Here is a 22,109-nt window from a genome sequence, read left to right on the forward strand (position 1 = left end):
GGGAATCTCCGGACTGAAGTAAGCTCCCAACGCTCCTACTGCTGTCCAAAAGCTCCTGCTCCGGTACTATGATCTGTGCAAAAAGATGCACAGAGTGTAGCATCAGCACAACCGACCCCTGTGCTGGTAAGTGCCTGACCTAACCTCGGCGAAGTAGTGACGAGGCTAGACAGGACTACCAATCAACCTGTGCAGATATTTATATACAAGTACTACGAAAAAATATAACAGCGGAAAGTAATAATTAAGACTGGGAGGGAGCATACTTTTGGGGATAACAGATAAAATAGAACGGTAGGAACAAATAAGGAAAACTACAACCAAATCTCTTCTAACACAGAATATGTGGTCGGCGTGCCACACGATCCCATTTCATGATATATAAGTGGTCGGCGTGCCACACGATCCCATTTCATAATATCTAAGTGGTCGGCATGCCACACGATCCCATTTCATAATATATAAGTGGTCGGCGTGCCACACGATCTCATTTCATAATATATAAGTGGTCAGCGTGCCACACGATCCCATTTCATATTATATAAGTGGTCGGCGTGCCACACGATCCCATTTCATATTATATATATAATGATTTCCCGGCAAGGGAACAAGTACAATAACTTACACGTCCCGGCAAGGGAGTAATTACATCTCTTCCTCTTTCGTTCATTTCTTACGTCCTAAGCATGTCCTAATTCGAGCCAACGCTCCAAGGAGTTTACAAATCATATTTTCTCTTCGTATTGTTCACATTATATCAACTCCATCAATTAAACAAGGAAGAGTCACCAAGGAATTCCAAATAAGCACAAGTAAGGACTCACGGTCATGCTAGACACCGGTGTATAGATACTCGTCGCCATGCCTATACACCGTACTCAATATTTAGCAATTAGCAAACAATACTCTAATCCTATTCCCTCAAGCCAAATTTAGATCAAACACTTACCTTGGTCCAAAGAATAGCAGTCAATCCTCAAATACCGCCTTTCCTCTACAATCCGACTCCGAAACAATGATATCTAGGCATAATTAATTCAATAATATCAATAAAGACTCAATGGCAACATCCCATAGCCTAGATATGAATTTCCTAGCATTCTTCCAAAAATACCAAAATTCGACACCGGGCCCACATAGTCCAAACACGAGGCTCGGACCAAAACCTAGTCACCCATAAACCCACGAGTTCAAATATGCAATTTGTTTTAAGATTCGACCCCAAATTGAGGTTGGATCACCCAAAATTCTCAAAACCCTAACTCTACCCAAAACCCCTAATTTCTACTTTGATTTCATGATTTAGGGCTAGGAAATTAGTGATTAGTTGATGAAATTAAGAGGGAATGAAGTTAGGAACACTTACCTATGAAGTTATGGAGGAAGAGGTTCTTCAAACTTGTCTATGGAGGGTGAAGGAGAAGAGCTCGTGTGAAAATAATGAAGAAATCCTGTGTTAAGTGTTCTGTTTTTAAGAAAAATTCACTGAAGGGTTTTACTCTATGCGTTCGCGACACAGGGGTCGCGTTCGCGGAGAAGGCTGGTTGTTACTCTATGTGTTCGCGAAGGGTAGTATGCGAACGCGAAGAAGGAAAACTGGGGTCCAAGGAGTTTGGCCTACGCGAACGCGTTGGCCTGTATGCGAACGCGATGGGAAGGGGCTGGAGACCTACGCGAACGCCGTCCAGCCATCGCGAACGCGAAGAAGGAAGGAGGGCTGGGCCCTCAGAACTCGATAACTCTACGTGATCGCGGTGAAGGGATGCGAACGCGAAGGAGAGAGGAACCTGAAGCTTCGCGAACGCGAAGGAGATATCGCGAACGCGATGAAGAATTTACTGTGCACCTACTGCAGATTTTTCTGCAATTTCACTAAGTTCAAAACCACCCCGAACACCTCCGAAAACACTCCCGAGCCCTCGATCTCCTAACCAATCACACACACTAACTCAACAACATCCTACGAACTTAACCGTGCGATCAAATCGCCAAAATAACATCATAAACGAGGAATCAAACCTCAAAAATCATCACTTTTTCTTCAAACTTCATAAACTTTCATTTTTTCTATATTTAGGTCCGAAACACGTCAAATGACGTCCGATTTCAACCAAATTTCACAGGAAGCGCTTAAACCACATATAGGACCTGTACCGGGCGCCGGAAGCAAAATATGGGCCCGATACCAACGCTTTCTAATCCACTTTCATTTCAAATTTCCATATAAATTTCAGAAAAATAATTTCACAGAAAAATTCATTTCTCGGGCTCTCGACCTCGGAATTCGACTCCGGGCATATGCCCGAGTCTCATACACGGGTCCGGGTCCGTTTACCCAAAACGTTGACCAAAGTCAACTTTAATCATAATAATATCAAAATTCATAAATTTTTACACAGAATTCATATTTTAAGCTTTCCGGCTACGCGCCCGGACTGCGCACGCAAATCGAGGCAAGTAAAAATGAGGTTTTCAAGGTCTCGGAAGCACGGAATGAAAGAAAAAACAGGTGATGACTCTTCGGGTCGTCACATGATATAAGATAAATTAAACTCTATCGACACAATCTGTTTGCCCTATGTCATAAGATAAATTAAACTCTATCGACACAATCTGTTTGCCCTATGTCTATTATTGATGTAGTACTCCTACACTCATCTTTTCGTACTCCAACAGTACATCCTATCCAGAGAGAAACGTGAAGAATTGTTTGTACGCTTTTAACTTCAGGTTCTAAATCGAGAATATAAAGCACAAATCACAGAGAACTTGGAAAGCAAAATAATCAAAAGAAAGTCGCATAAAAGTGAGTAAAGGAAGGAAAGCAATGCATCATTTCAGGAATAATGAGGAAAGTAATAGCTTGTGGTAGAATCTAGCAATGAAACTAATTCTTGCAGATTTACCATAACATTCTTGTAAATTCCATCTGGTTGACTGTTGTCTTCCCCTTGATCCTGACTCTATTATGTCCGTTTTATATGGAAAGACTTTTCTATAATCCAAAAGGCACTTATGCAATTTCATTGACCCATTGTAATGCCATCAATCGTTGCAACCTTACCTTTCATTAGTTGCGTTAGGTTTGTCTTCTTAATTAGTATAATTAGGTATTTAAAAGGAGTAAAATAGTAATTTAACTTTTACATTAAGGAGTTCATACTTTTAATATAACTAGTCTTTGTGCACGTATTAACTCATTGGGATTTGGGCATCAATACGAACTTCTCATAAAAGCAGCTATAAGAGAGAAATTTTGAGGCCGGGATTTCTGTTGATTTTGGTGGTATGTGACGTAACCGAAAAAGGTATAGCAAATATACAGGAGTTAGAACGTTATCACGTAATGGACTGATCAGAGGAAAAAATTTAAATCATAAGTTCTGTGAGAATCTTATTTATGAGAATTAAATATTAATTCATTCTTGAAATATCTAAAAAATGTAACAGTAGGTGATATTTCCAGTGCATTTGTTCTTGACAAACAGTGGAGAAAGTTCTAAAGATCAAGACTGGTATATATATATGTTTAAAAATTGAATACACGTTGAGCAAAATTGTGAACACCGAAGAAAGTTGCAGGTAAAGAAGTTCAAGTTAGTAGAGTTTGCACAAAAAAATTCTTCTCTTGCTTGCCATTAGGGGTGCACATGGATCGGGTTGGTTCAATTTTTATCAAAATCAAATCAAATCAACTATATCGATTTGGATTGGTTCAGTTTTTATGGGTTTTTTATTACATTAATATTATTTCAATCTTAATTTGTTAACGTTATAGATAAAGTTGTTGGGAAATATACTATTAACCATGAATTTGGTTTGGATATAGTATTTATTATGGAACAATTGTTTATTCAATTTTAATAAAGTTTTAAGTAGATCATACATTCGTTTGTGTCCTTTACTTATATAGTAGATGATTTAGTGTATAGAGTTTAGCTTATACACGGAAGATTAAATCATCGGTTCTTATAAGTATAAAAATCATGTTCACAATCTAATGATGGAATTGAACAAACCATCAAGAATGATTGTAGCACAAGATTAGAGATAATTTATCTCGATTATGGGAATGGTTTAATTCCAACTTCTTGTGCTAGTACATTTTGTATGTATTGAACGGACCAAGTAGAGATAAGTATTTTATACTGACTTAATAAAATAAAACTCTCTAGCCATTAAATGTACTTATACTCTTAATCTTGATATAATTGTTATTAGCTGTGTATATTATTATTGTTTTGATTTATTAAAAAGCGAGATTCTTTCGTGGGTCAATATGCCTGTAAATTGGACAATAGTAATATACATTGGCAAAATAATAGTTAGTTGATGGAATCCATGTCTCGGTCTAGAGATTGATGATACACCTTTATAAAAGCTTATAAGTTTTCACGTGTAAACCCTGCAGGTGGATTTTGTATCCGTCACATGAAATAAGTTAAGTGAAAGTCTAAAGGAAATAATCAATGAATTAAATTATCAGTAATTTAATTTATTTGATTAGTAACTGAATCTTAACGTGGGGAGTTAAATAAGATTTAATGGAAGAATTTCGAAATTGAACTGAGGAGTGCAGTTACGAATTTTTAGTGGAATAATTTGTAACTTATTATGGTAGTTAAGTCCATAATAGGAAGCCTCGTTAATTAAATATTGTGGTCCCTGCTGTGCCCGAATAATTAGGAATTAAATGGAATTCTATTTCTTGGTGGAAAAGGAAGACCCAACAGGTTTAGGAAAAGGGTTTCAAACCCTAAAATCTGTGGCTATATAAAGAGGTCTTATTCCATAAGGAGGCAAGGTTTTTACTACATGTTTTTCCTAGGAGAAATTCGCCCACACGAATTTCGCTAATTCCAGGCATTATTTGGGTCACACAGCAGAAGATTGTGGAACTGGAGGATGATCTCGTGGACGGTTTCGTTCTTGCTTGGAGGCTTCTCGCGATCGCGGTCATGCTTCAAGAGATAAGTATCGATTTTATGTTCGATTAAAATCTGTGATTATGTGTTGTCTATATTACATGCAAGTGATCCTGGCTATTTGCTTCCGTTGTTCATACCTGCTATCCGTCAATTGGTATCAGAGCCTACTTGCATCTAACTAGATAACATGGTGTATATTTGTATATGTGTTCGATTATATACATGAATATGTTATTTTAACCTAAGTTCGGTTTTATCAAATTTGTTTGATTATTTGTTGAGTTGTTGTCAATAGCGGCACTATACAATTATTGTTATGCGTGAGAATGTATGTTTGAGGTTTTCTTAAATTGAAATACAACTCAATTGTTATAAATAAAATTTTATTTATGGTGAATGTCTATATTTAGAGAGATTCTAGGGCTCATTGCTTGGTGGCTAAGTCACCCTCTCCCTATAAATAGAGGGTTCTATTCTATTGTAATTCATCCCAAAAATTCAATAAGAATTCCCTCTCTCTCTTTCTCTGCAATATTGTTCTTCTACTTTAATTCTTTCATAACACGTTATCAGCACGAGACTCTAACCAATTAACTAGAAGCTTTGGGATTGAGCATAATGATTGTCAATTGTTCAATGAACTTCCTTCATGATTAAATTCTGAATTTAAGGTATGTATTTTACCGTATTTTTCTCTTTTATTCTATAATTTGATTTTAAATACAAGCAAAGACAATAAATTTTGATTATAACTCTAATGGAGTTAGTAAGAAATTATAACCACTCGAAGTGGTAAAATTTCTATGTCTTGCCATGATCAAATTCATGTATGATTATGAGCACAAGAAGTGAAAACCCGTCCCACTGAATTTCCTCCATTCTCATTCCCTCAAGAGAATGTGATAGCAATATGTGATAAGTCTGAAAAAAGACAAAATTATTACCGTGAAGGTATCAATGGATGTGGACGTGGCAATAGACGAAATTATAATCGTCATCATTGTGATAATGAGAATAATAAGGATTCTCAAAATAATCTTTCACTCTGTGAAAGTAATATTGGTCATCGATTTGACATGATATTTTATAAAGCACATATAGATGATTATGGTCCATTCATGATGTGAATGTGAAAACATCTGATTTATGAATAGATATTCATTCTTGGAAGAATATGAACGTGCTAGTGCTAGTGAATATACTGCACTCACCTCTAAAAGGAGGTTTGGGATGATATAAGAAAACAATGTCATTATTATGGCATGAATGGTCATTGGTCACGTACCTATTGTACGCCAAAATATTTCGGCATTGTGATTGTTAAAAGACAACGGTAATGCAAGAAACAGATCTTGCATATAATTTTGACCATAACTATAATGGTATAACTTTCTCTTTTAAAGAGATATTCACCATATGGATGTTGATGAATATGTGGTACTACAAAATTAATTGAGAACTCTGCAAGAGCCAATTATACTATTTTGGAGAAACACAATTGATTACCAATAAGGTATTGTGTTTTAGTAAGTCTTAAAGAAACTTATTCAGTTTCCAAAGTATACGCGAAAGCGGTTGATTATATTGAGACTATAAATAAAGGAAAGATTTAATATCTTCTATTACTACAACTTGTAGCGGGGTAATATGTATGTGAAAAGCTACCCGCTTTATTCTCTAGTTTGTACTACACAAACAAAAGAATGCCAGCATAAAGAGAAGTTTATTGATATAAAAACCCATATCATAATAAACTTGGAGTTTATTGATAATTGCACACGTCATGGTGTAAATCTGAAGTTTATCAATATTGATAATTTATTCAGTTGGCATAATTGGTTTAGCCATATCAATTTAAGTATGATGTGCAAAAATAAAAGAGATTCACATGGGTAAATATTAAAGAACTAGAAAGTTCTTTACGAATTCTCTTATGTTGCATGTTCTCATTAATTATTAGACCAACTAAAATTGGGATTGAATCCCATGAATGCCGGAAATTTCAAAGGTGAATATGGGCCACCTGCCATGTATACCACATAAGATGCATCTATGAGATGGTTACATGTGCAATTATTATTAACCCGCAACATGGTGTTTTGCGAGGTAACTTGCTCAATAATTTAATTTCGAGCATAATTTCCAGATTTTTTATTCAAGAAGTTCATCTTGATAAGTTGGTTTACATCACAGTTCGTTTAGCAAAATGATTTATTGAGTGCCTCCACTTAATAGCTAAACTATTGCTTATGAGAACAAAGTTATCTATATCAGTTTGATATAGGTTATATACGAAAGTATATTACATTCTCCCCTCACAAGTGGTTCAGGGTCAGGAACCAAATAATTTCATCTTATTATAATTGATGTGCGGTGTATATTTTGATTAACACCATAACGCACAAAGATGAGTTCTCAAAGTTGAGGAACCAAGTTAGTTTTTCTAATATGAGGGGGAGACAAGATACAACAGTTGAGAAAAAGTTACATGGAATGAATTATCATTTGTACATCTAGATCCTCGAATAAAATAATATGAACTTTAAGTTCATAGAGATAATTCATTTGCAATATATTGCAAAGCATGCCAGACGCATTTGCTGACCCAAACAAAGTAACTATATTCTCAATGCAAATGCTCCTATTAAGTCCTAGAAGGACAAAGTCTGTGGTACGCTTAAGGCGTATAGACAAATCGGTTTCAAATAAACTTCTTAATAAAGAAGATGAGCAAATGATCAAAATGATCATAATAAAGGAGGCAAGTGATCTAGAAGATCACATGACATAACACTTCATAATATCTCGTGAGAGATTCAGGTACCTGAATATATGAATGAAGAGATCTCTATGTTATGTCTTTATAAAAAAAATATTGAAACCGATATAAAATGTTTGTCGACGACATCTATAATAGCGCTAAATATATATGAGGATCTTAAGTCTGAAGAAACAATTCAAATAGAATTGGTTTCATAGTAGTTTTGAACATGTAGTTCAAACACTTGAAAGTATAAAGCCAATGGTATGTGCAATCAGTTTTCAATATCTTATATGTCTAGCATGACATGAAAACTTGATATGCATCTAAAGTCTATTATATGACTTATATGGCTTAACTTATGAGACCCTTGAAAGATTTAAATTACTTGAAGCATATACAATTCTTGATCTTGAAGTACCACATCCTCATTGCAATTTGTGCATATATGTATCTTGCTATAACTATAAGCATGATAATGTGATAGCGAGAATACCTCCATAGAGATATTGAAGAGCCATTCTACGATATTTATGAAGATATTATATATCTATCAAGAATGATGATTTCAAGGTGCAATATATCCATTCAAGTTAATATGGCTGATTTGTTCATCAAATCTCTACCAAAGATCTTTTGAAGATGGTGCACAAGATTGGAATGCAAATGCTTAAGGATGTGAATTGATGCTCTCATCAGGGAGAGTTAATACGCCGTTGTACTCTTTTTCCTTACAAGGTTTTGTCCCACTAGGTTTTCCTTGCAAGGTTTTTAACGAGGCAACCAAAAGGCGTATTGTTAGATATGTGTACTCTTTTTCCTTCTCAAGATTTTTTTTCCCATTGGGTTTTATTTTAGTTAAGGTTTTAACGAGGCACATTATCTGTTGAATAGACATTCAAGGGGGAGTGTTATAAATAGAATTTTATTTATGGTAAATGTCTATATTTAGAGAGATTCTAGGGCTCATTGCTTGGTGGCTAAGTCACCCTCTCCCTATAAATAGAGGGTTCTATTCTATTGTAATTCATCCCAAAAATTCAATAAGAATTCCCTCTCTCTCTTTCTTCTCTGCAATATTGTTCTTCTACTTTAATTCTTTCATAACATCAATAACAATGACAATTTGTAAAATTTTAGTGGCGGTGACAGCCACTGATATTGGATGTAATAGCAGCCGATGGACAATAATGGTTGAACTTAGATAGGCCGCCGATGTATTGCCTTTATTGGCGGAAGAGTAGTATTCAACACCAATTTGTATATAAAGATTACTTGGAAAAATCGAACGGGTTGGTTAATTGGCTTGGGCAACTCATTATAACCTTTCCATGTTTGATTTTGATTGAAAACCAAGAATAATGGGAACATTGTTAAGGTTTCTGGGCGGCGGTTGAATGGTAAAATTGCCTAGTGGGTATCAACCTATTGTTTTCGGTTATTTCAAAAATGCCTTTTCTTGTGATTAAGATTTTTAAAATCAAAGAATTATCATCTTTTACGAAACTTTAGGTTTCTGCTTTCGACCATCACCCTCTTAAGCGTTTAACCAATTTAATCTTCTCTTTGTTGAATAATTATATGGGCATATCTTCTTTGCGTGTGTGTATATAATATTATAGATTAAGATTTTGTGATTAATAAATAGGTACCACTTAAGTGGTTTATTTATTTGGAATTATTTAAAATTCTTAATAGTTTTATACATGTGCAATTATGCCAATACATGAATTGAGAATTATGACTAATAAATTGGATCCACTGAAGTGGTTAATTTATTTGATGTCATTGAATATTCTCAATGGTACCATGTATGAGTTGTCTCGGATAAGTGTGTCCTAGTGGTGGAGTTTTTATCTACTAAAAGGGGGATTTACCATTAAGTACTGGTAATACTAAATTTATTCATGAGAAGAGATATTAAGGATTTCATTCAGAAGGATGAAAAATAATATCTTGCATTCTCATGTGTATAAAAAGGGAGAAAAATTTGATGTAAGAGGTGATTTTATGTACCTTATACAAAAGGAAGGATATAATGCATGTCTTGTGCTCATGGAAGAATTATAAGGAGAAAGGAAGTATGATCATATTTATTGTAATCCATGAAAATGCCTAAAACGGTTATTCTCCGAATTTGGTCATAGATTTGGATGTCATGATTTTGACGAACTCCAATTGACCTTAAATTGGGTAGGTCCATTGAAACGACTTGGTGAGAAACACTCACTGCTATGTAGTGAATCACGTTATTTTCTGGTGTTTCGAGGTCTTTTAGATGGGGCTTTAAGCAGTTTATTGGATTAAATAAGCTTTAAGTATGAAAAACTATTCTTTATATATCGGTTTTATTTGTGTTAAATCTGGAACATGATTACACATGATGATTTAACTTAATATGATGTATGAAAAAAATGTAAATCACATTGGTTGATTCTTAAATTCGCCTAAAAAGACTTATTCAAATTTGGTCTAGTTTTGGTGATCATCATCTCCAATTGACTTGAAATTTGGTGGGTTCATCGGAAACGACCTGATAAGAAATATTCATTGCTATCCAGTGAATTATGTCGTATTTCGGCAATTCAGGGTCATTTAGATGGGTGTTTTGGCAGTTTGCGGGATTAAAATCTGATTTAGATATGAAAAATTATTCCCTTTTATGTCGGCCTTATTTTGTTAAATCTGGAACATAATGACGCATGTTTATTTTATGTGAACTGATATATAGTTGGAATGTATTCCATGTTATAAATTCCTAAAAATGCTTAGATGGTAGTTTTTCAAATTTGGTTATTGTTTTGAAGATCATGACTTTTATGATCTCCAATTGACCTGCAATTTGATAAGTCTATCGGAAAACTCCAGTAAATAATACTTGCTGTATGCAGTGAACAACATTGATTTAGTGTTTCATGACTGTCTAGATGGGTTTTTGAGCATTTTTTGAATTTTGAAACTTATCTTTAGAGAAAATTTTGTGGTTGTGATCAAGTGGTGATAAGAATTAACCCTTATGGTCTCCACTATTTATAGTAAGATAATAAATTTACGCGTCAACTTTAGGTCTTCCTCCATATCGGATAAATTTATTATGAACTTACTTAATATAATTACTAGTAGTTGATAACGTGTATTGACTCTCCATCTGAGTTCACACGTTGAATCAATTTTGTAATTATAATGCAACCATGATTAAGTGGTGATAGAAATATATTTCTATGGTCCTCCACTATTAATTTCAAGTGAGTGTAAATTTATGCGTCGACTTTAGGTCTTCCTCCATATCGGATAAATTTATTGTAAGCTCAATAGGTGAAATACTAGTTATTGATATCATGTACTTACTCTCCATCTAAGTATACATGTTGGATCAATGGAACTAGAGCTGTTAGTTATGATATATACAATTGACTAAAAATAACAGTTTGCTCTCCATCTGAGTTGGTTCTGTTTCTTTTTTGGATTGTATAATTCTTGCATTATATAATATACTTTGCATGAATAGCTCTTTTCCCATCGAAATTTGCTATTCGAGATGCATGTATGTATATATATTGAATGCAGTCTGAATTTTGTTATTCAGTGTTAATTGACTTATTATAATCTATTTAATATTGTATATCTCAACTCCACAATGATTTCATGTAGTTTGTTGTATCACTTGTCAAAAAAAAATCTTTGGTCAAGATAAGACACTAATTTGATGGATGCCATGTATGTACCATTTGCTATAAGGAATTTAATTCCGATTTTTTTTTTTTAGCAAAATAAGAGATGGATATCTTGTTTATTTTCGAACTCTTGCATTATTGAGCTTGATAAATATTTTATCTCTTGTGGTACATGGATGTATGGTTTTGTTATTGTTAATGTCTCTTCTGAACTGAACAATATTAGTCTACCTTATAAGAGAAAATGTTCTTCAAAATTGAGTGAAACTTATCTGTGCACTTGCGTCTTAAGTCATAATTATCTGGATAGATTTTCAGTTGGTCAATGATGAACCTTAAGGTTCATTGAAAGTAGAGCCACTACCAACTTATGGACCCTATTTAGAAGAAAATATGATTAAGAGACATTTCTGCTCCAAAGGAAAGAGAGCTGGTGATAAGTTAGAACTAGTCTATTTTTTATTGCGTTGTCTAATGAACATATAGACAAGACGTGGTTTTGAGTATTTTTATGACATTCATAAATGATTACTCAGACTATGAATATATTTATTTGATGCACCGTAAGTCTGAATGCTTTGAATAATTTCAGAATTTTAAGGCTTGCTACGGAGAAGCACCATGAAATTATATTAAATTACTACGATCTAATCGTAGGTGACTAGCACTTCTCTACAAAGTTCATTAGTTACTTATCAAAAAAGAAGATTATATCTCAATTTCCTACACCGGATACTCCACAATAGAGTGGTGTAGTAGAGAGAAGAAATAGGACTCTTATGGAGATGTTTAGATTAATGGTGAGTTATTCAGATTTATTTCTTTTTTCGTTATGGATATGCCGTAGAAACTGCAATTACATTCTGATTTTATTACTTCTAAATTTGTATCTTGGATCCCATAGAATTGTGGACTTAACGTAAGTCTGGTCTGCGGAGAGTTCGGATATAGAATTGTATAATATATATATTGAAAGGGAAAACAGATAAGATAAAATCAAGGATGAATGTTTGCGCATTAATTGGACATCCAAGGGAACGAAAGGAGGTTTATTTTATTTTTCTAAAGAAAAGAAGGTAATTGTTATCACAAATACCGGTTCTCTATAATAAGATTATTTAATAAACTATGTTCCTAGAAGTAAACTAGTTTTACAGGAACTAAGCAAAGAAATAACAAATGAATAATCTGAAAATTCAAACGCTCAAGAACATACAACTCTATTTGTCGGAATTGACGTTCCATTGCATTTAAGTAGTGGGAGAAACATTAATAGACAAAAAGAAATTTACTACCTCCAAGTAGTGGGAGTGATGTTGAGCAAGAACACTACCGGAAGAAGTCATTAATATTTCAATACCGCAAGGTATTGAAGATAATATTAGTAGTACTTCGTCGTTGGAAGAATAGTAAGGAAAATCATAGTTTGGTATGTACTCTTGGGAGAGTTTCATAACAAGATCCCTGAAGAGCTTAATACCAAACTAGTCAATTACGACAAAGCACTACTAGACAAAGATTGTATCTGAAAATAACTTGGCAAGTTCCTTTTAGTAAAAGTTTATTGGCATAGACTTTTAATAGTCTTGCAAAAGGATAGCTGTGAAAGTTATAGATGCATGGTTATGAGTGTAAGTGGGAGATTGTTAGGGAATATACTATTAACCACGCATTTAGATATAGTATATTCTAATAGTTGTCATGGTTAAAAGTCTAAGTGGGAGATTGTTGGGATATATACTATTAACCATGAATTTTGGTTTGGATATAGTATTTATTATGGAACAATTGTTTATTCAATTTTAATAAAGTTTTAAGTAGATCATACATTCGTTTGTGTCCTTTACTTATATAGTAGATGATTTAGTGTATAGAGTTTAGCTTATACACGGAAGATTAAATCATCAGTTCTTATAAGTATAAAGATCATGTTCACAATCTAATGATGGAATTGAACAAACCATCAGGAATGATTGTAGCACAAGATTAGAGATAATTTATCTTGATTATGGGAATGGTTTAATTCCAACTTCTTGTGCTAGTACATTTTGTACGTATTGAACGGACCAAGTAGAGATAAGTATTTTATACTGACTTAATAAAATAAAACTCTCTAGCCATTAAATGTACTTATACTCTTAATCTTGATATAATTGTTATTAGCTGTGTATATTATTATTGTTTTGATTTATTAAAAAGCGAGATTCTTTCGTGGGTCAATATGCCTGGTAAATTGGACAATAGTAATATACATTGGCAAAATAATAGTTAGTTGATGGAATCCATGTCTCGGTCTAGAGATTGATGATACACCTTTATGAAAGCTTATAAGTTTTCACGTGTAAACCCTGCAGGTGGATTTTGTATCCGTCACATGAAATAAGTTAAGTGAAAGTCTAAAGGAAATAATCAATGAATTAAATTATCAGTAATTTAATTTATTTGATTAGTAACTGAATCTTAACGTGGGGAGTTAAATAAGATTTAATGGAAGAATTTCGAAATTGAACTGAGGAGTGCAGTTACGAATTTTTAGTAGAATAATTTGTAACTTATTATGGTAGTTAAGTCCATAATAGGAAGCCTCGTTAATTAAATATTGCGGTCCCTGCTGTACCCGAATAATTAGGAATTAAATGGAATTCTATTTCTTGGTGGAAAAGGAAGACCCAACAGGTTTAGGAAAAGGGTTTCAAACCCTAAAATCTGTGGCTATATAAAGAGGTCTTATTCCATAAGGAGACAAGGTTTTTACTACATATTTTTCCTAGGAGAAATTCGCCCACACGAATTTCGCTAATTCCGGGCATTATTCGGGTCACACAGCAGAAGATTGTGGAACTGGAGGATGATCTCGTGGACGGTTTCGTTCTTGCTTGGAGGCTTCTCGCGATCGCGGTCATGCTTCAAGAGATAAGTATCGATTTATCTTCGATTAAAATCTGTGATTATGTGTTGTCTATATTACATGCAAGTGATCCTGGCTATTTGCTTCCGCTGTTCATACCTGCTATCCGTCAAAAGTTTTGATAAGTGAATATATGTTTAGTAAAATTTAAAAAAACTGACAAACATATGATCTATTAAAATAAGAGAATTGTTTTAGCAACACGTGATAGTTATTTTCTTAGTCGGCTACTAATAACTTTTTCTTCATGTATCAAGGTTAACCGAATTTAATAATTAAACACAAAAATTATTATGAAACCTAAATAGTGATATGTTCTATTTAATTTTAAAATTACTGAAATACTATTTCAAATTCGAAAAAGAGATAAGAATTTAACAGATCTTGACGTGTGAATATGAAAGAACAAAGAGATTGACGCATTTCAATAACACTTGATAAGAAATTCATGACACAACCCAGTAAATAAGAATGATGCACTTCATAGATATATTGAATGTCACATCCCATGAGAGGATCCCAAATATTTTAAGATATTTTTTAAAGAAAATTTTATAAAAGTCTTAAAAGTATATATAAAAATTATATATTTATATGTTAGTTTGGCTCGATTTTTTTACTCAATACCAAATCAAATCAAACTAAATCTAATCGGATTTTTAATCGATTTGATTTGACTTTTCAGTTTTGTACGGTTTGAACACCCTGCTTCTGCTTGCCATAGTTATATAACTTTTGCAGATTATTCTGATTAATTGATTTATCTCAGGTATTGGCAATCTGTATGACATTACCTTCTTTCTAGAACATTAATCTAGAGAGACCTTTTTTTCGGTCAGAATGGACTGATTGCCATATTTTCTTCCTCTTTCTTTGGCATAAATAGAGAATCAAGGCTCATTTTGTTGGGAAACAAGTTATTCATGATTAATTATCTTGAAATTAGTTTTCCCAACCTCCTATGGATATAAGTATTACTATAATTTTGGAATAACTAATCTCGGGATTAGGTATGCCACACCTTTATTTCCAACCAAACATGATATAAACTCATTTCAAGTTTAGTCTCGAAATTAATTATTCCTTATCCCTCGTACCAAACGAGCCCTTAGATGTCAAGTTTTCGTGAAACTAACAATTAGCCTTTGTTATCACGGTGTCTTGTAATTGTGAAATTAAATAAGATTGTACTTAACATTTGTTTTTGTTTTCTTTGCTAAACTTAGTAGTTGAATAATGATTTATCTTTATAATTTTGGTTATTTATTTCTGATGATAAGACTGCTTCTACCAGTCTATTTTTGATCTAGCCAAGTAGAGCAAGATGAACTAACTCATTGAACAATAGAAAATATTTTTTAATTTCTTGGTCACACTTATTCCTTTTTGTTACAAATTGCCGAAGAGGAAATAAGTTCTAATGTAAGAACTTTGTTTACTTTTATTTATTTCGTTCTTCGGAAGATCACTGTCACGACCCGGATTTTCCATCCTCGAGAGTCGTGATGGCGCCTACTCGTAGAAGCTAGGCAAGCCACACATTTAGAATCCATAATACTTTTGTTTTAAATCTATGTTTACCAATTAAACTAACAGGAGATAAATAAATAAACAACATCGGAATTCATAATTTAGCGGAAGACTTAAACGGAGTAAACCAAAATAATAAGGAAAATTCGCTTATGCCTCTACCCAGGACTGGTGTCACAACATTCACGGACTGTCTAAGATTTCTACAAATAAGTGTCTGAAAGAAAAGAACATAGTCTGTCTCGAGTACAAATGACAACGGAACGTAAAAACTGAAAGAGGAGACGACGGGCCTGCGAACGCCAACAGGGCTACCTCGGAGTCTCGGACTGAAGGATAACTCCCAATCTACTGCTGATGACCAAATGCTACTCCGAAACCTGGATCTGTGCAAAAGAGCACAGAGTGTAGTATCAGCACAATCGACCCCATGTGCTGGTAAGTGCCTAGCCTAACCTCGGCGAAGTAGTGACGAGGCTAGACCAGACTACCACATAAAGCTGTGCAATTATATAATATACAGCGGAAACAAAGCAGAAATAAACAAATAAGGATGGAAGGGGGAAACATGTTGGGGGAGATAACAGTTCCGAATAAAGCACCAAGTAAGGAAAGGAACTGTGACGACCCGACCCGTTGTCTCATGTATTATAGCCCCGTTTCCCCCGTTTACTGCTTCTTCATGTTTCATTATCAGCAACGAGTGAGTTATAGTTGAATTGAATTGGTTTGGATAGGAAATGAGACACTTAGTCTCTTTAAGGAAGTCTTAAGTTGGAAAGTGACGTTGACTTATGAGTTAGAAGGCTCGAATGTGATTTCCGGTGATTCGATTAGCTTCGGGGGATGATTTGTGACTTGGGAGTGCGATCGGAATTGATTTTGGAGGCCCGGTGTAGAATTAGGCTTGAATTGGCGAGGTTAGTATTTTGGCGAATTCCGGTGGATGGGTGAGAATTTGATTCGGGGGTCGGAATGGAATTCCGAGAGTTGCTATAGCTTCGTTAAGTGATTTTGGATATGTGTGCAAATTTTCAGGTCATTCGGACATCGTTTGGTCGGGTTTTTGATCGAAAGTGCATTTCGGAAGTTTTTGAAGAACTTAGGCTTGAATCCGATGTGAATTGATGATTTTAGTCTTGTTAGGTGTGTTTTGATGATTGGAGCAAGTTCGTATGATGTATTGGGATATGTTGGTGCCTTTGGCTGAGGTCCCGGGGGCCTCGGGGTGAATTCGGGTGGTTAAACGGAGAATTCGGAGTTTGTTGCATGTTTGAAGTTTGCTGGTTCTGTCATTTCCGCATCTGCGAAAAAGGGACCGCATAAGCGGTTCCGCAGATGCGGCGTATTGGTCGCAGAAGCGGTCCTTGAGGCACCAGGGTTTTCCGCAGAAGCGGACGTGGATCCGCAAATACGGCGACCGCAGAAACGGTTCTAGACCGCATAAGCGGTCCAGGGGAATTTAAGTGAGATCGCAGAGATCGCAGAAGCGATCGTTTGGTCGCATACGCGGTGACCGCAGGTGCGGCATATTAACCGCAGAAGCGGAAAAACGGTCTGGGTTTAAGTGAACAGTGGTTCACGAATTGGAAAGAGAAGAAAAATATTTTTGGACTTCGGCTTAGGCGGTTTCTTGGGCGATTTTGAAGAGAATTCGAAGGGGCTTCATCAGGTATGAATTATTGGACTCGGATTATGTTTATATAGTGTAAAATCATGGATTGAACACTAAAATTTAAGGGATTAAATGCTAAAAATGGAGGTTAGGGCTTGAAACTTAAGAGAGCTTAAATTGATGATTTGAGGGGTCAAATGGACTCCGATTCTTGTGAGTTTGATATGTATAGACTCGTGGCGAGATAAGGATCGTTTTGATGTAAAGTTTTTCTGGATTTCGAGAAGCGGGCCCGGGGCTCGGGTTTTTCTAGTTTCGAGATTCTTGCTAATTTTCTATTGTTTTCGATTGGGTATTGTTCCCTTAGCATATTATGATGTATTCGCTCTGATTTTGGTTAGATTCGACGCGCGTGGAGGCCGATTCGAGGGGCAAAGGCGTCGCGAGCTAGGGATTTCACCGGTTCGAGGTGAGTAATACTTGTAAATGATATCCTGAGGGTTTGAAACCCCGGGTTTGCACATCATAGTGCTGTATTGAGGTGACTTGCACGCCGGATAGCGAGCGTGGGGTAGAGCACCGTTGGGGATTGTGACTTGGTCCGTCTCGATTGATGAAATTACTACGTATTTGACTGAATCTACTTGTTATCATCATGATTTGGGCTGATTGCCATGTTTTGGGCTTCGTGCCGATTATTTAAATCCTTCAGGGATTGATATCACTGATTTTGCATTACTTTGCATGTTATTTGACCTCGGTCCAGGGTTTTAATATTGTTTTGCAAATTCAACCATTTTTCATGATTTGAAAACTTAAATGATATTTTACTGACGTTTTGAGCTGAGAACTGCTATTTTATTATTGGCCAAGGGGCTTATGTGCATTTCTGGACTGAGCATGGATCGGGCTGTGCGCCGCAGCAGTGTTATAGTGATTTCTGGATATATGGATGGCTCGGGCTGCACGCCGCAGCGGTGTTATATTGATATTGCGCTTGGGCTGTAGGAGCCCCTCCGGAGTCTGAACCCCCACAGTGAGCGCAGGTACCCAAATGGATCGGGCTGCACGCCGCAGCGGTCATATGCATTGCATTGCATTCATGGATTGGTTCCTATTTGTAATACGTGTCATGACATTCAGCACTCTCATTTCATTGGCATTCATGCTACTTCTTGCACTGTTTACCAGACGCCCTGGTGTTAATTGTTAGTGGAGTGTTGTGCCCGAGGGGCTGACTTATGTGCTGACTTGCACTATCTGATTACGCATTCATTAGCTTAACTGTTGGAAAGGATATTTTCAAAAGAAGTTTTAACTGAGTCCAGATATTTTCTAAAGGATTTTCACGGTTTTACTATTTTCTCAAAGATTTGCAATGTCTTATATGGCATGATGGAGTGCTTTTACGTGATTTCTTACCGCTCAGTTATTATTTACTTTTATTGCTCACTGAGTTGGAGTATTCACTTTACTCCCTGCACCTCGCGTGCAGTTGCAGGTATTGTTCACCCGGTAGCGGGTTATTAGCTGATTGAAGGTATTACTATTTTAGCTGAGTAAGGTGACCGCCAGCGTTCGCGGTACCGGACGTTGTCTTTAGCACTCCAGAATTTATTTTTGCATAATGTTGGCCATGTAGTTGTGTTCAGGTTTCTTTAGATGCTCGTGACTTGTGACACCCTGGTCGGGTTGTGTTAGGTTGTAAATACTGGTTATTATTGTCGTTAAGCTGTATTTATCTATTCATTTATGTTCAAAAATTGTTAAAGAGACGATTTGGGTTAGTTGGCTGGCCTTGTCTTCACGAGAGGCGCCATCACGACCGGGTTTGGAAATTGGGTCGTGACAGGAACAAAATAACTACAGTGTCAACAAGAAGTAGAAATCAAACAAGTGCACGGCATCACCCTTCGTGCTTTTACTCTCGTCTTCACCAAGCAATAATATATGAAAACGTGCACGGCATCACCCTTCGTGCTTTTACTCTCTTTCCTCACCAAAGCAATTAGAATAATAAAATGTGCACGGCATCACCCTTCGTGCTTTTACTCTCTTTCCTCACCAAAGCAATTAGAATAGTAAAATGTGCACGGCATCACCCTTCGTGCTTTTACTCTCTTTCCTCACATATAATCAATAGAATTGGCACGGAATGGTACATCGTGCGGCGCGGCATCACCCTTCGTGCTTTTACTCTCTTTCCTCACCAAGGCAAACAATGCACGGCATCACCCTTCGTGTTTTAACACTCATCCTCACCCAAACAACAATCACAAACAAGGGCAAGGAAAATAAACAAGAACATATAGAAAACCCGGCAAATGAGCAACAATTAAACAATTAAATCCCGGCAAGGGAACAACAATTAAATAATTAAATTCCGGCAGGGGAACAACAATTAAATAATTAAATTCCGGCAAGGGAACAACAATTAAATAATTAAATTCCGGCAAGGGAACATTTCGATAACTCTTTCTCTATCTTTCAAATTTACTTCATAACGCTCTTTACCACTTGAGCCAATGCTCCAAAGGGTTCAATCGTCTCATATACTTTCACAATTCATAATATAACTCGAGCCAATGCTCCAAAATGTTCAAAGGACCCAATTCCTTCCACAAACTTTTCACAACAACTAGAAATCATCACCAAGGCCTGAAGAATACAATGAAATCAAGATATTCACAATATAAAGACTCACGGTCATGCTACACACCGACGCATAGATACTCGTCACCATGCCTATACGTCATACACGACTGATATCACATAGCAAATAGGACTCAATTCCTAATCCCTCAAGCTAAGGTTAGACCAAACACTTACCTCGATGCCTTGAACACAACTCAAGTCTCAATTATAGCTTTACCCCTTGATTCCACCACCAATCCTCTCGAATCTAGTCACAAGTTACTTAATTACATCAATAAGTGCTAAATGAATCAACCCCAATGCATGAAAATGAGTTTTCCAAAGTTTTACCCAGAAAGTCAAAAATCGCCCCCGGGCCCACGTGGTCAAAACCCGAAGTTCGAACCAAAACCTGATTACCCATTCCCCCACGAACTCAAATATGTAATTTATTTTGAAATCGGACCTCAAATCGAGGTCCAAATCCCCAATTTTTGAAAAACCTAGGTTCTACCCAAAACACCCAATTTCCCCCATGAAAATCTTTGATTTTAGGTTGAAATCATGTTAAAAGATGTTGATGATTGAAAGAAATGAGTAAAAACTAACTTACAATTGATTTGGAAGAAGATTGTTCTTGGAAAAATCACCCAAAGGAGTTGTGTTTTGAAAATGGTGTAAAAATAACTTAAAAATTGGCTAAGTATGGAAAATTGCAGGTCTCCGATATGGGAAATGCGAACAGGGGTTCGCAATTGCGAACCCTGACCTCTACATATGTGGGAAATGCGAAATAGGGTTCGCAAATCCCCAGACTTCGCATTTGCGAAGCAGTAGTCGCAATTGCGACATCGCATTTGCGAAAAGGTGTCTCGCATTTGCGAGGAAGAGTGGCCTGGGCTGGCTTCGCATTTGCGAGCTCGCAATTGCGAGCCAGGCTTCGCATTTGCGAAGCCTGCAAGCCTGAACACACCAGCAAATTTTTAAGTTCAAAATGCACCCTGTGGCCTATCCAAAACTCACCCGAGCCCTCGGGGCTCCAAACCAAATATACACACAACCTCAAAAACATCCTACGGACTTATTTGTGCGATCAAATCGCCAAGATAACATCATAAACATCGAATTAAACCTCAAAATCCAAGAATTCTTTCAAACTTCATAAAAAATCAATTTTTTCAATTTAGGTCCAAATCACTTCAAACGACGTCCGTTTTCAACCAAATTTCACAGGAAGGACTTAAAACATATATAAGACCTGTACCGGGCGCCGGAACCAAAATACTGGCCCGATACCATCGCCTTCTAATCAAATTTCATTTCCAATTTCCTTAAATAATTTTAGAAAACAATTTTACTAAAAAATTCATTTCTCGGGCTTGGGACCTCGGAATTCGATTTCGGGCATACGCCCACGTCCCATATTTTCCTACGGACCCTCCGGGACCGTCAAATCACGGGTCTGGGTCCGTTTGCCCAAAATGTTGACCAAGGTCAAATTTATTCATTTTAACATCAAAACTTAGCATTTTTCACAGAATTTCATATTTAAGCTTTCCGGCTATGCGTCCGGACTGCGCACGCAAATCGAGGCGACTCTAAATGAGGTTTTCAAGGCCTCGGAGACACTAAATTCAATTAAAAACAGGTGATGACCCCTTTGGGTCGTCACAATCACATTACTTCTAAGAGAAACCAAATAGGAAAATCGTTGATACATAGCCATGGAAAATGTGGATTGTAAATTTTGTGTATGAATAGAGAAATTTATTTATACCTTCTTCTACTCAATTTAGATAAACTTTTTTTGTCACGACCCCAACCCCGGTCGTGATGGCGCCCAACACAGTGCTAGGCAAGCCCGACCAATTCAACGTTTTCAATCCCTCATTTAAAGTTCATTACCAATTAACAGGATTTAAATACCAAATTAACATAATTATAATTCTGTAACGGTAGATAAAATGTGCGAAAATCAAGAAATATCACTACAAAGCCCACCGATCTGGTGTCACGAGTCAAGAGCCTCTAATACAAGTCTGGGAAAAACACCCTAACA

Source organism: Nicotiana attenuata, unplaced genomic scaffold, assembly GCF_001879085.1.
Source record: "Nicotiana attenuata strain UT unplaced genomic scaffold, NIATTr2, whole genome shotgun sequence".
Classification (NCBI taxonomy): domain Eukaryota; kingdom Viridiplantae; phylum Streptophyta; class Magnoliopsida; order Solanales; family Solanaceae; genus Nicotiana; species Nicotiana attenuata.